The sequence below is a fragment of the Episyrphus balteatus genome, chromosome 2 (assembly GCF_945859705.1).
Source record: "Episyrphus balteatus chromosome 2, idEpiBalt1.1, whole genome shotgun sequence".
Taxonomy (NCBI): Eukaryota; Metazoa; Arthropoda; class Insecta; order Diptera; family Syrphidae; genus Episyrphus; species Episyrphus balteatus.
In genome coordinates this window covers 55,902,424-55,919,105 of record NC_079135.1, presented here as the reverse complement: position 1 = coordinate 55,919,105, position 16,682 = coordinate 55,902,424, and the positions used below count along the sequence as shown (strand labels likewise).

The 16,682-nt window shown below is 30.1% G+C and overlaps 1 protein-coding gene across 14 annotated transcripts in view; it reads left to right on the top strand.

Moving 5' to 3' along the window:
* Positions 1 to 16,682, top strand: part of LOC129910267 (uncharacterized) — a 204,531-nt gene that overhangs the window by 19,593 nt on the left and 168,256 nt on the right. The gene's annotated exons all lie outside the window — the stretch shown is intronic.

Here is a 16,682-nt window from a genome sequence, read left to right as displayed (position 1 = left end):
CACTGTGCGGCGGCGTTGCGGCGCACAGTGGATCGAATAGTACAAAATTCCGGTCATGGGGTGATTTTTTTTTTTTAGTTTATGGTACGAAATTTTTTTTGGATTGCACAGATAACTGGCCCTTCTTTCATAATCCACAAGTTATTTTTATCAAAATGTTTTGGTTCCCAAGATACAGAGTCTCAAGTGGGGGCTATTTCACAAGAAAAAATATGATGCTTTTCTTAGCAATTTTAATACTCTTATATCAGGCTCATTTTTTAAGATATCTTCTTGAAGTAAATTTTTTTCATTAGATAATGATATCTAAAATATATATTTAAGACAAAAATCACAAAATTATATTTCTAAATAAAAAACACGTTTTTCTATAACCCTTTTTTGAAAATTTTACTTAACTTTGAAAAGGCTTTTAAAAAAATGCTTACATTTACGTTTTAAAAAAAAAAAAAAATTTTAGAGCAAATTCTTTTTTTTTTATAGGAAGTCTGAAAAATGAAAAATCGTCTAAAACGCTCAAATTTTGAGATAGACGTATAAAACCAACTGCATGTCCACCTCGAGTTCTATATACATACCAAATATGATCGTTTTTCCACCCCCCGTTTAGGAGCAATTTTAAAAACAAATTTTGCACTGAAAAATTTTTTATCAAAAATTCAAACTGCTGTCGTTTGTTTACCTCGAGTTCTTTACGTATACCAAAAATCGTCGTTTGTCCACCCTACGTTTAGGAGATATTCAAAAAACAAAATTTGTACTGAAAATTTCAAAGTCCCATAAAATCTCAAAAAATTGACTTTTTTCAAAATTTCAAATTTCTGTCGTTTGTCCACCTCGAGTTCTATACACATACTAAAAATCGTCGTTTGTCCACCCTACGTTTAGAAGATATTTAAAAAACAAATTTTGTACTGAAAAATCGAAAAAAAATATTACGCATACACCACAGTGAAAATTTCAAAATCCTCAAAAATTAATTTTTTTCAAAAATTCAAACGGCAATCCACCTTGAAAAATGTATACAAACAAAAAATCATCGTTTGTCCACCCTACGTTTAGAAGATATTCAAAAAACAAAATTTGTACTGAAAATTTCAAAGTCCCATAAAATCTCCAAAAATTAGATTTTTTCAAAATTTCAAATTTCTGTCGTTTGTTCACCTCGAGTTCTACACGTATACCAAAAATCGTCGTTTGTCCACCCTACGTTTAGGAGATATTCAAAAAACAAAATTTGTACTAAAAAATTCAAAGTCCCATAAAATCTCCAAAAATTGACTTTTTTCAAAATTTCAAATTTCTGTCGTTTTTCCACCTCGAGTTCTACACGTATACTAAAAATCGTCGTTTGTCCACCCTACGTTTAAAAGATATTCAAAAAACAAAATTTGTACTGAAAAATTCAAAGTCCCATAAAATCTCAAAAAATTGACTTTTTTCAAAATTTCAAATTTCTGTCGTTTGTCCAGCTCAAGTTCTACACGTATACTTAAAATCGTCGTTTGTCCACCCTACGTTTAAAAGATATTCAAAAAACAAAATTTGTACTGAAAAATTCAAAGTCCCATAAAATCTCCAAAAATTGACTTTTTTCAAAATTTCGAATTTCTGTCGTTTGTCCACCTCGAGTTCTTCACGTACGCCAAAAATCGTCGTTTGTCCACCCTAAGTTTAAAAGATATAAAAAAAAAAAACAAAATTTGTACTGAAAAATTCAATGTCCCATATGACCCATATTCAGTGGCGTACGTTGAGTCGCTGGGGCCCCGGTTCAAGACTAAATTTTGGGGCCCCTTTTGTATGACTTATTTATTTTTAGGTTTATTTTAATGTTTTAAAATGTTCGTAATGTACTTTGCTATATTTACTTAAAATGTCTATCACAAAAGTAGTAAATACTTGTACTAGGGGGCCCCCAAAATTAAATATTTACAGACCCCTAAAATAAAATTTTTTTTTAGCTTAGAATTGATAGTTCTTGGGGCTCTGTTCTGAAGTAATATGTACATATATGATTTTCCATCATCAAACATAGTTTATTTCTTTTGGGGCCCCTGAAAAATTATTTTCGGGGCCTCATATTAATTGCTAAGAGGCCCCTAAAATATAATATAATTTTTTTGGAGCCAAGAATTAATAGGTATTGGAGCCTCTGTTCTGAAGTAATATTCGGAATGCCACCAATAACGTAATGTTTTTATTTTTTGCCCTGATTTGTTTATGTTGGGGCCCTTGAATTGATATTTAATTTTCCATTTGATTGTTTTGAACCGCTGAAGTAATAGCTTTTGAGGATCCTTAAATAATATTTGTCATGCCATCAGAAAATTTGATGAATATTTTTGGGCTCTTTAGTAATAGATCTTGGGGCCCCCAAATTAATATTTGATCGCCTCTCAACTAACGGGGTTCCTGAAAAATTATTTTTTTTGACCCTTCATATAATATTTTTCGAGCCCCGAAGTCATATTTTTTGGGACTCCTAAAGTTATATTTATTAATCCATCAACAAATGTAATTTAATTTAAAAAACTTATTTTTTGATTTATTTTTTTTTTGACGCCCTGGAGTAAAGGCTTTTGGGGCCCCTGGCCTGAAGTTGTTTGCTTTTTTTGGGCCCCTAATGTATTGCCTTAAAGTAATATTTGGTATGTCATTAACAAAAATTTGTTTGCTTTTTTTATGGCTCCTAATGTATTAGGTATTTGTAGTTGCAAAGATTTTTCAAGTAATATTTTTTGGGGCCCTAAGATAAAATTATAATTTTTTGTTTAAAAAAGCAGTTTATTTTTTTGGGGCCCTTTGGGGTAACCTTTTTTTTTAATTAATATATATTGTGTAGTACCAACCAATGCCCACTGATTTCAATAGTTTTCTTATGACAAGTATGCATTGCGATTTGAATACGACTATCTTCTAAACGGTTAAAGCAATTAATTTGCTGCCAAGGAACTTTTTATAGAACGTTTAAGTCCCTACAAGAAAACATCTTGCTAATTTGAAAATATTGAATTTTCAGTGAATTAGAAAATTTTGATTTTTTAATTTTTTTCTCGATTTAAATCGTGAATAACTTCTTCAGAGAATTAAATTTCCTATAAGAATCTGTCGTGGTTTTATTTTTCTATTCACTTATTTGCTCATCACAAAATTCCAAAGTGAAACAGTCAAATTGAAAAAACACGTCGATTTAAAAAGCTTAATTACTCGAATACGGCTCGTCTGACGAAAATTTTCAATCAGATCTTTTTTGTAGGAAATTTAATTTTATATAAGAAAAAATGAACAGAATTTTTTTTTACTTTGATCGTCTAGCAGTTCTGTTGTAACACATCATATCATGTATAAAAATAAAAAAAACACCGATGATAGACCTCTTAAAATTATTTTTAACATCTCAAATTTTCACCAAATTTTTTTTTCATCATCCTGAACAAGATTTTCGAAGTAACTTTCAAAAAAAAAAATATTTTATTTTTTTGGCCCAGTCTATTGTGTACATGCATTATACATTACACTGAATGACATAATTTGTCTCCTTTGTATACGAAGTGATTCAAATACATTTTAATTTACTTCGTAACTCAATTTATTCTTACAATTTCCTTCTCTGCATTGTCTCCAGTGGGGGCCCTGGGGTCGGTCGGGGGCCCCGGGGCACCGCCCCCCTTGCCCCAAGGGAGTGTACGCCCCTGCCCATATTATTATTCAAATAACTAAGCACTCTCTCATTACTAGAATACCTTTAACTAATTATATGAAAAAAAGCATTCAAAAATGGTATAAATGGACAATTTTTAAATTTTCTGTAAGAAAATTGTTTTTTATTGACTTATTTTTTTAAATGATTATTTCAAATGTATCCTTGCATTTTTTATAAAGTGAACCGTTGTTGGGGTATGAATTGCTTAATTCAAGAGTATGAATTTTTGTTTAATGACTGAAAATGCAGTCTTTAAAAACGAATAAGCTAAATGAATAGCCTTGAAAAAAATAAAAAATCATTTTATGAAAAAAAATTCCCACTTTCTTAAGACAAAAATAAGAATAAAACAAATTTGGAAAATTTTGATATTGGGATATTTCTATTTCTTTCCCACCATTTGACAAAAAAATTAAGCTTTCACATGCTTTTTGTTTTGTCATGATACGATTATTTTTCATTATCAAAAATCACTAAAAAAAAAAGAAACACGAATTTTGTCTGTTCCTTAAATTTTTGAGCTACTGCATTTAGTTCTTATAAATAGTTTAAGTTAGTCTGGTAAATTAAAAAGCTAAGTTATTTGAATAAAAATAAGTGCCAAAATTTTTGTAAACAATTTTTGTCGGGTTCTTGTAATTTTTAGTAGGTGTATGCGTATTTTTTTGAGAGTTGCTATAAAAAAAATTCTTTTTGGAATATCTCCTAAACGTAGGGTGGACAAACGTAGATTTTTGGCATACGTGAAGAACTCGAGGTGGACAAACGACAGAAATTTGAAATTTTGAAAAAAGTCAATTTTTGGAGATTTTATGGGACTTTGAAATTTTGTTTTTTGAATATCTCCTAAACGTAGGGTGGACAAACGATGATTTTTTGTTTGTATACATTTCTCGAGGTGGACAAACGATTGCCGTTTGAATTTTTGAAAAATAATAATTTTTGAGGACTTTTTAATTTTCAGAAGAGGTACACTGTGGTGTATGCGTACTTTTTTGAGAGTTGCTATAAAAAAATTCTTTTTGGAATATCTCCTAAACAGAGGGTGGACAAACGATGATTTTTGGTATACGTAAAGAACTCGAGGTGGACAAACGACAGCAGTTTGAATTTTTGATAAAAATTGATTTTTGGGGATTTTAGGGGAGTGTTAATTTTTCAGAGCAAAATTTGTTTTTTAAATTGCTCCTAAACTGGGGGTGGAAAAACGATAATATTTAGTATGTATATAGAACTCGAGGTGGACAAACGATTGCAGTTGGTTTTATACGTCTATCTCAAAATTTGAGCGTTTTAGACGATTTTTCATTTTTCAGACTTCCTATAAAAAAAAAAAAGAATTTGCTCTAAAATTTTTTTGAAGGGTGGACAAACGAAAATTTTGGGCGGACAAACATGGACAAACGGTGGACAAACGAATTAGACAAATTTGGTTCAAAAATTTTGAGGTCGCAGTTCTGGCTTTACGGAGCCGAATACATATAGTCAAGCAGATTGACCAAAAAATTAAAGATAGAATGAGTAAAAACAATAAATTTTAAGTTTTTTTTTAAAGTAAAGCACTGTCAGCTCGACCAACAAATGAACATATATGAAATTTTATATATGCACATAGGTATGTACTTATGTATTTTTTTAACAAAAACTGGATTATAAAGTAGCAATCTAACTAAAGTTTAAATTTTTCAAAAAAAAAAATATTAAATTTCAATTTATAAAGCCCAATATCCTGCTGAAGCAAAACGGAAATGTTCATACAAAAACAGCACAACGGTTTGGCAAATGACATTCTTACCTGTACTTGAATGGGATCGGGTCAAAATTCTGCTTTTTTAACGAAAATTCTGTTTTTCAAAATTCTGCTTTTTTTCTATTCTGCTTTTCAAAATTCAAAATTTTTGAATATTCATCTTTATTTGACAAATTAAAAATTTTTTTAATTATTTTCGGAAATGTTTAGTATTAAAAACCTTTTCTTAATATTTTCAAATTTATTCATTTATAAGACAAAATTAATATGCATTCAAAGAATGCAAATTATGTATGTAGGTAAGTAATCAAATACGCAGATAATTTTTCAAGAAGATGATTTTACAGAATTTTGCAAAAAATTAAAAAAGGGTTTGGAAAATGTTAAAAAGCGCGCGCTATTTATTTATAAACTGTTCCAAATTGTAAAAAAAATAATTTTTTTATCAAGTTCCTTTAAAAAATAATGCAATTAACTATTCAGCAATTATTTAAAACTTTAGATATATAAATATAAAGTTATTGTGTAAAATATGATGTCACCTCACGCAAAAAAAAATTTGAGTTACTACTTGTGCGATTTGTTCAGGTCAAATTTCTTGGTCTAAAAGAATTTTGCGCCTTGTGAATTTTTATTTCCAGTTTTTTGTCTTCAAAATTATGTTCTAGTTTTAATTTATTTACTTTATTTTATTTTGACTTTTGCTATTGACTTTGGAGACGTAGAAATATTTCGTTTTGCTTTAGCAGCGTACTAAGTAAGCTTAAAATAAGAAAAAAACAAATTGATGGTTTCGAATTAAAATTTGTCTTACAAAAAATTTGTTCTTTGAATTGTTGCTTGTTTCAGAAAATAAAATGTATTGTTTTTGTTTTTTTCTTTTTTTTGAAAAATTTAACCTTAAGTTAGATAACTATTAATCCAGTTTTTTTGTTAAAAAAAATGTTTAAAAAATATATAAAATTTCATCATTATTAATCTATTTTTTATTCATAAGAAGTTTTTTTTTGAAAATTAACAGTATTTTAAAAGACTGTTAAACTAAATAAACGCTTTTTTTTAGATTAATAAATGAGACAACAATGTAACATAATAATTTTCTGTGTAGTAAGAGAATTCGTGATTCCTTAACCATGAATCTGCGAAGTGATAGAATTTTATCACGCGCTTAAGAATATTAAAAATGTGACTATTATTTTATCACAGTCAAAGTGAATTAAGAATTATTGTTTCTTTTTCGTGATAGTTAAAAAATTGTTTTCTAGGCTTTTATATGTATATTTAAGAGACAAAGACCCGAATTTGGGAAATATTGTAACCAAAAACAAAAACCGCTCATAAAAACGTATACGTACAAATTTTGTTATGGGTTTTTTAATTTCTTTTACCCGACTACGGCAAACCAAAAGGAAAAAAAAAAATGATTTAAATCACAGATGCAAAAAAAATTACTTTCCAAAGTCGCTGAAGAATAAGTACACATAGGGCTGCCAGATAAAATTGTATTAATGTCGGGACAAAAGGTCTCAAAAGTCGGGACAAATCGGGACAGCAAGAAAATACATGAAATTGAAAATAAAAAAATAATAAAAAGAATTACGAAGGTGATTACAAGCTGTTCTATGTACAACTACTTACCTACTTCTAAGTTTTTGTGCACTTCTTGCAAAAGTATGAGTAAGTTAAAATTCCATTTTTTCTTCATTTGAAAATAATAAAATCTTCATCCATAAAATAAATTATAATTTATTTTATGGATGAAGATTTTATTATTATAATATTATTATTATTATTTTATGCACTTCAAAATGCTTTAAAGCGCTTTGGCGGGGGAAACCTGAAAAAAAAACTTTTGGTCCCCACATTTTTGAAATCAGGGGATTTTTTATGATATTTTGGTGTATCATTTATTCGGTTATACCAAAACGCCAAAAGTTGATTTTTTACTGCACTTTGGATGCGTCTAGCAAGGGAAAGCTGAAAAAGATCACTGCCAGACTTTTTGCGTTGACATACTGTGGGGCACATCTAGATATGTACACACTCGAATTTCGGTTATAACAAAACTGCCAAAATATGCTGCCGGCTCTCGGTCTATAGGCTATCAATGATACCTTAGTATCCGATACTGCGATATTGCGATATAGGTACTATATATCAAGTTATGCATTCGTACAAAAAAAAAGTTGAGAAAACATTTTTCCATGATATTACGATGGTAGAGAATGGCAAAAAAGTGGGTCCTGGAAGTCCGTCTGTCTGTATAAGGAGCTACAGCTTAAAGGGATGGGCCGATTGACTTCAAACTTGGTATATAGCGTATTTTGGTGACTCTCCAGAGGAGTTTTTGGAATTAATTTTTTTGACCAAAATTAACGGTACCTACCTGTCATATAGGTATCGATTTTGGTAAAATTGAAATTGCTCAAAAACTGCTCCAACGATTTTGTTTAAGAAATTCAAATGTTAGTTTTAAGACAAGATCTATTTTTTAATGAAAACATTTTTTTTTGAAAGTCATTATTAACGGTACCTGCCATAGAACCTTTTTTTTAAATCCGATATTCTCCGAAACGGCTTATTCGATTTCAACGAAACTATTTGTGAAGAAGCACTTATATAACTCAAATATAAGCCAAACATAAAATTTTGAAAAAAATAATTTTTGGATTTTAAATATGAAATTTTTTTTTTGAAAAATCAAATTTTCGAAAACGGGACATTGTTTTTTTTTGAAATTTTGTTCTTGGGTGTTGATTAGTAATTTCTATAAAATGGCATACCAATTTTATTTTAAAACTTTTTTTCCAAAAAATTATTCATAAAAAATTAATTTTTTAAAAAACGGCTCTAACGATTTTGAAAATTTTTTTTCTAAAAATGCATCTTAATATATCAATCAAAACTGCATACTTGTTTTGGAGGGCAATGTGTAGGTACATAGTACCTACATTTCCCAAATTTCTATATAAAAAGTCTTAAAAATTTAAGCAAGCCCATTACATTTTTAACAACTGAAAATTTTGTATTCACCTCAATAGTGTCAAAAATTTTACACGGTGTTAACTATTTAACGCAATTCACACACGGCCTAAGAGTAGGGTTGCCAGATATATTTAGACGAAACTAGTAATCGAGATGCAAAATCCCGGACTTTCCCGGACATATAAGGACAAAAAAATACAAAACTAGGACAAAGGGAATGCATAATTATACTAAAAAAACGGGACATTCTTATTAAGATTGAAGTAAAAATCACATTTTAAACCCTTGTTTCTGTAGCATTTTTTTTCTTATTTTTTCTCAAAAAAAAAAGAAATAAAATAAAAAAACCTTGAGACAAAGTTTGGCATTCCCGGTATAGTTAACTATAGTAAACATTTGCGCAAATATTACAAAAGTTGCAATGCAATTCCAGTTAAAAAAATTTAAACATTTCCATTTAAAAACCAATTGCACAAAATTTTAAACGATTAACGGCCATATTATTCACTAGTTTAAAAAATACATCTGGATGCAAAGAAATTGAAAAGTCAAAAATAAATCCAAATGATATCACTATCACACAGAGAAAAAAATAGTCATTTTTAACTATTTTTTAAATACAGTTGAAACTCGATTATCCGGGATTCGATTAACCGGGACGCTCTATTATCCGTGATGAAAATATTTGAAATTCTTTCTCGACAATAAAAAAAAAATGTATTTATTTAAACTCTATTCTCCGTAATAAACTCTACTATCCGTAATATGAGAACAGGAAAGAAGAAAATTTAACTAAAAAATACAAAATCAGTACTCAAAAATAAAGAAAATATTTTAAATTTTTTTTGTAGAGAGTCTTATTTTCTTATTTTTTTTTTGAAAAGCTGAATTATTCTGGAACAACATATCAGGATTTACTGCTAGTTGACGTCATTCACATTAATTCAATCGAAGAAAAGCAAAGGGTACAATCCCCTGTCACACAATAGGTGTGTTTTTTATTACCACCGGGCTTAGCTGGACAAAAAAAAAAAACGCCTCGGGGCTTAACCGGAAATCTTGGCAGCACTGCTTATTGAATGTTCTGAAATCAGCAGACATAAAGAAAATTTAGAGTTTTCATATTTATCGCTTTCGGGTATTCTTGTATTTTTCTTGTATGTTTTACAAAGAGATACAAAAATGTATGCTAGCAAAACTAGTTAAATAAATTTTGTCATTTCAAACGTCAGTATTCCCGTTTGTAAACCAATTCTAAACAATTTATGAAAAAATTAGTTTAGTACCACAGATTTAAAACTGTTCAAAAAGTTAACCCAGAATTATAATTGGAGGAAGCAGTCGGAAGCTTATGTCAAATCATACGTTTTTGTTTTCTTTGAATTTTTGATAAGCTTTCATCCGTCGAGTTCGGTTGGAAGCGCTGTTCCCCTCCGTTGAATCGGACGCTTCAAGAAATTATAGTTCTACATTTAAGCCCAGGGATATCATCGGGCTTAACAACTAAGCCCAAGGGGCTAATGTGTTGCTGAATTTAACATGTAAATTGCTTAGCCCTGACTGCGCTTTTTTTCTCCAGCTAAACCCGGTGGTAATAAAAAAAAACCTAAACATGCAACCATTTTTTAATTTTCCTTAAAGTTCATAATACTCGTAATTAATCTCGTGATAATTTACTGTATGTTCAAACAAAAATATGAATTGTTACGTTTATGGAATAATTTTTTAATTGTTTTCTTTTTTTTATTATTTTTTAATACAAAACTTAAAAACATATAAATTTTTTCTTGAAAAATAAAAGTTCTATTATCCGGGATTTTCGATTATCCGTAATGGGCTCGGTCCCGACCATCCCGGTTAATCGAGTTTCAACTGTATTTTCATAGTTAAAATCGGGATAACTATTTTGGATTTGGATTTATTTTTGACATTTGACAATCTTACATCCAGATGTATTTTTTAAACTGGTGAATAATATGAAATTATCTTTTTTGACTAAGAAACTTACTAAAGTGGCTTTAGATTTTCGTTAATCATTTAAAATTTTTGACCTTGTGTCTTGTAATAAGGGTTTATTAAATTACTAATAAAACTGGAAAAGTAAATCTTCTCACAAAAAAAAGTTAGCATATTCTATAGATTAGAACCATTACAATCGTTTTCTTTCAGTGTTAATTTTGTAGCTCTAAAGTTACATACAAAAATCTTAAGACTCCCAGAAAAATTGTAATTTTAAATAGAGAATTCACCAAGCAGTAGCTCATATCCTAATTTTTGAGTTTTGATTAATTTGGAACAGAATATAAAAAAGAATTGAGCAGATAATTACCCAAAATAAAAACGCCTCGCTTTTAATGAACTGGATTCGGTTTTTTGAATTTGGAATGAGTTAAGAGTAGCATACTACTAGTGAGATACTTAAAGGATTGAAAAGAGTACAATCCCGGATAATTTTTAGAAACTATCCCGGACGTCCCCCACACAGCCAAATAAGAGTACATGTCCGGGAAAAACCGGACGCATGGCAACCCTACCTAAGAGCATTTTATTTTACTTGTCAACGATTAGCTGTGATATAACATGGGATTACAACAACCCAAAGGTATCCGGATTCCGCATACCTTAAGTTGGGTACGTGAACGCACATAATTATTAATACTGTTATGCATTCTTTTAGCTTCAAATTTCGGTAGGTACCACTCTACAATTCGTCGGCGTAAAGCAAAATTGTTCTTATTCCGCTTTTTACGGAAAATGAGTTAATGATGCAGTTTTACTAATTTGAGGGTGCTCTTTCTGAATTTGAAAACCGTTTTTGTCAAAAAATTTCATTCCGCAGATAATATAATTTAATGGGACATAGAACAATAAAGACAGGGAAGTAGCCTTTTGAAAATGAGAACGAGTATTCTTGATTATTTGTTACATTCTAAGTTCACTTTTTATTTAAGGAAAAAACGTACTTGTATAGGAATTGTTCTATGTCCAATTTTTTGTTTTTAGTTTTAAAAAATATTTAAAAATAGTATGCACCTACTAATGAGGTAAACTTGAATGTTTTATTCAAGAGAAAAGAACAAACTTTATAAAAAACATAACTTGAATGGAAAACTAGCAGAAAATTGTCGCTTTAAACCATTTTGAAACTTAAAAATCGTCCCCTGTAAAATTTGCTTTTAGTGACTTAGAACAATTTTGCTTTACGGCGACGAATTGGTAAGGTATTATCGCGATTAACATTTTAACTATACGACGTGAGTATTACTCACGTCAACTACGACGATCTAAAACTACACATTTTTCATCAAAAAAGCTGTCCTTGTTTTACAAATATTGTATAAATTGTTTTCATTTATTCCTTTATTTCAAAAATTCCTTATTTATTTAAGTCAATTGTGACTAATAAGAAAATTTCAAAGTGCAGATGTAAATAGAAATTTTGTTACACAATGACGAATTAAAAAAAAGAAACAACGAACGTAACCAATGAGTAATAACCCTTTTTTTTATCAAACAAAAATGGAGGAAATCAGTTCTATTTGCATTGAGCGAAATGCCAGAGTTTATTTAGGAACGATTTTACATGGAGTCAACTAAAAATACATACAATTTAAAAATTTTTCAAATGCAAAATACATTGACGTATCTACTGTTTCTATTCTTAATAGGGCTCCTGAATTTAAATATCTTCATGAAAACGAATTTTTTATTTTAGAGCCATTGCTAAATGCGAAAGTTTGATGACAACTAGGCAGTGATATGGAATGCTGGCTCTTGAAATGGGTTCCCGCTATGCAACTTACTTTATCAAAGGTGAAAAGCAGATATCAAGTATTCCCATGCAGATTTGTCTCATTTTGATGGAATACTGATTGATTGATTGATTGATTGATTAAATTTTTTATTTCTTAAAATCCAAATACAAATAATTTAAGTTTACTAATCATAGAATATAAAGAAATAAGAATGACAATGATATTTTTATACAATAAAAATAGAGTTATTGTCACACTAGGCAAATAAATTTTCATAATAAAGTGGAATGAGTGGGGTGACCTTTAAATTTTGAAATTTATACTTTTATTGCTATATACTACACATTACTACTTGTGAAGAAAAAAAAAAATATATATATATATATATGTATGTATAAGTTTATACTATAAAAATGAGTTTATACTATTTCATCAAACATTAGGAAAAATTAACTATTAAGTAAAAGTTGTTAATCAAAAAACAATATTTAAGCATTAAGTAATCATCATTGATTCGATACTTTCCATATCAAAGCCAAGAAGCCATTTTTTTACATATTTTAAAAATAACAAATAAGACGTTAGAACTCTGATAGAGTGTGGAAGCCTGTTAATGAAACTACATCAAAAAATCTAAGAAATGCAGTTGTACGGAAAGACGGTATAGTTACTTGATTCAAAAAATTCACACGCATATTATAATTTGATATGATTCTGAAATTACGATTGCCTGATCTTCTAAAAAATTCATTAAGAACCTTATAACAGTACAAATGTCGGATTGGAAGAACTTTCAAATTCTTAAAAAGTAAAAAACTAGGGTACATTCGCGGCTTACGACAAATTTTTTTCAGAACAAACTTTTGCATGACCAAAAGAGGTTTAATTTTATTATAATAAATACCTACCCAACATAAAATCCCATATTGCAATTTTGAGTGAGAACAATTGAATTTATCAGTAGAACAATGCAAGCTTAGGATAAATTACTGATGTATATTCCAGGATTACCATTTTCCTGAGTCCTGACTAATAAAAAAAAAAATAAATAAACAGTTTCAAAGCTGTTTAATACAATTTATTATAAATAAATTAATAATGTACCTAATTTATTTTTAATATATTTTAATACAATTTATTGCAATAAATGTTCACTTGACTTATTTGGGAAAATGATTATTTTATTGAATTTTCGAATTATGTATTTATTATTTTAAAATTATTGTTTTAATTCATAGACTTCACGAAAAAGCCATTTCCGGCACTTTTCAATAGGTACTTTTAAAGTCAGTAGAGTTTGAAGGTTGTTCCAACGTTTTACTCGTTTATCTAGTTCTAGACTGAAACTGTTCTGATGATGGTACGTGACGACGGAAAATCAAGTTTATTTTTTAATTTATTCCTTTGCATAATTGATTTTTCCTTGCGTTTCATTTGGAAATTTGTTTTTTGAATATCTCCTAAACGTAGGTTGGACAAACGATTATTTTTGGTTTGTACCTCGAGGTGGACAAACGATTGTAGTTCGAATTTGAAAAAAAAAATATTTTTGGGGATTCTAAGGGAATTTCCATTTTTTAGTTCAAAATTTGTTTTTTGAATGTCTCCTATAGAACTCGAGGTGGACAAGCGATTGCAGTTGGTTTTATACATCTATCTCAATTTCAGCGTTTTAGACGATTTTTAATTTTTCAGGCTTCCTTTATTAAAAAAAAAAAATTTGCTCTAAAATTTGTTTGAAGGACAAACGAAAATTTTGGGTGGACAAATATGGACAAATGAATTACACAAGTTTAAACCAAAATTTTGAGGTCGCATTTCTGGCTTCACGGAGCTTAGTTTTCTCGTTGGTTTTTTTTTTGGTTTTTGTAAGCTCCTTTCAAGAAAAAAAAGTTCTCCTTTACCGTTTACAGGTCGAACATATTCTATTGAACGGCATGCAGTTTATGTTTGAAACCACTAGATTCCACATTATAGAATTAAAAAAAAAATTACATCATTATCATACATGTGTTGTGTAGATACATTGTATATTTGAAAGATCTAAAACACTCACACCCAGAAATCGTTTTGAACTCTAAACCCATTGCCTTTTTCTCATTCATTAAAATAAAATTTAGCTAGGGCGGTACTTCAGAGAAAAAGTATTGCTCTACTGAACGTAGCTTTAATGGAATTTCTCTGACCTTAAAGTAATAATCTTAAAGTTAAAATTTAGTTTTAGGCTGAATTGTATCTTTTTCGTAAAAATATAATTAATAATCTTCTAATATGAATAATATTCAAAAAGCTAAGAAAGGTCCATGCGCAAAAGGCATTTCACCCTCTTTATAGCAGCTCAAAGTGCAAACGTTCCTTCTTTCTGAAACCATTATCGTAGTTAGCAAAAGCGTGAGTAGTTTAACTTCTAACACGTCGCACCTTTTAATAACCGTTCACTTTTCGTGCACACCGCACTGCATGTTCATAGAACTCAGTACAGTACAGACTATACCCAAACAATGTCAATAACCACAAATAGAATTCCATTTCTTAGACTTCCTGGATACCATGCTTAGAATATAGCCACTACTCTCATGGAATTTTAACCAGGTATAGCTCCAATACTAGGAAATATCGTGTATTATTATTGTGAAGCAGAGAAAATGCACACCGTTTGCCTTTACTGTGCCTATAATTCTCTCTCTTGAACAACAAAAATAATCGTGTTGCAAGGATCTCACATCTTCTTCTTTATCTTCGATAATAATTGTCTTTGTGCATTTGCATAGAATGCCAATCAATTAGGCGTCATCGATAAATGCAAAACCACGTATCTATATATATCTAACGAAAAAACAAGAAGAAAAAAAAAAAAACAAATCAACAACAAAAAATTGTTGCAATCACCCAAGACTGCATGTCCTACAACGATACTTATTGACTTTCGAACATTGCTCCCAGTGCCAGTACTATGCCGCATTTTTGATGTTGCCAATATTTAGTTGTCTATGAATATTAGTTGCTTGTCTCGCTTAGGTTAAAATCCGTAAGTCACCAATGCTGCTATGTAGCAACACAGGTGGGCGGACGGGTTGTTCTTGGATAAGCAACGAAAATCATTACCTAGATTTTTCAGGGCTGAATTAAATAATCGACGGGTTCACAGACACAGGCCTTCATTATTATTTAGAATAACGCAATAAATTTATTAAAAACTAAATTCTGGCGACTTACCGATTACACCCGACAGAAATAAAAGAGATCTACAAATTGTATGTACCATGTCCGAACGGCTAAGATAAAAGATGCTGATGAGACCATGACAAGAGATACTCATATTGTTAAGGGTAGAACCATAAAGAAAACGATAGATTTTAGGCATCGAACTTAATTTCCATGGGTCCTTGCTAAAAATATCGAAAATAAAAATAAAATGTGTGTGTGTTTTGTGACTTGCTATCAGTTTTTTTTGCAGTAAACGTTACAAAAGTACAAACTATAAAGTACACAAATTACCCTGCTGCGGCTACTAATTTTACAAAATCTTAAAAGAAGTACCGAAACAACACGTCTAGCGTTATTTGTAAATAAACATTTATTCTCTTAATACCTGGTAAATATTTGGTGAGTTCTGGGTTCAAATGTAGGAGCTGATTTGGACCACGTAAGTTAATATATACCCTCAATAGGGCTTTTTCTTTTTTAGTTCAGAAGAAAGCTCTGAGCAGAGTCTGAACACGCTCTGAACAGAGTCTGAACACGCTCTGAACATACTCTGAACTGAACGTGTGCTGAGCGCTCTCAATTAATATTGAAACAGATTTAAGAACAAACTGCCACCAAATGACATTTTGTCAATTCATAGTTGTCAAACCCAACAAAGGAAACAAAAAATTATGTTTTAATAATTAAAAATAACATAGTTTGAAGTAATTTATTATTAAAACTTAACAACTGCACCGAGCCGACAGCTTCAGCAGCCATTTTAATTTTGATTGTGCATATATTTTTTGTTTTTTTTTTTTCAGTGACGTAAAGTGTTCAGGTTTTACTCAGAACGTTCGGTCTTTTTTTTTGAGCTCGTAGTTCGTGCTCTGAACAAGCTCTGAACGATTTCTGAACAAAAAAGATACACACATTTTGAAGCTCTGAACGCTCTGAACAAAAAAGAAATACGATTTTTTTTTGACAGTTCAGACTCTGTTCAGAACTAAAAAAAGAAAAACCCCTAATATGAAACCTCATTTACCTCACTTAAGTCTTTAGTGTAGTTTCAAGAAGAATGAGAAAGCGTGCCGATGTTGTGACTTTCGGAATTTTTTTTTTATTTTTCGGCTTCAAATATATCTTTTCTTACTCCAGCTTAGCAAACCAAGCTGATTGAGATCCCCTTCTTGGTTGCGCCACCACAGACGAGGTCTTCCTTCGCCATCGTCTATCTGGGTTGTAGTCGAAAACTTTCCGGGCTGGAGCATTGTTGTCCATGCGCTCCACATAAGCTAAC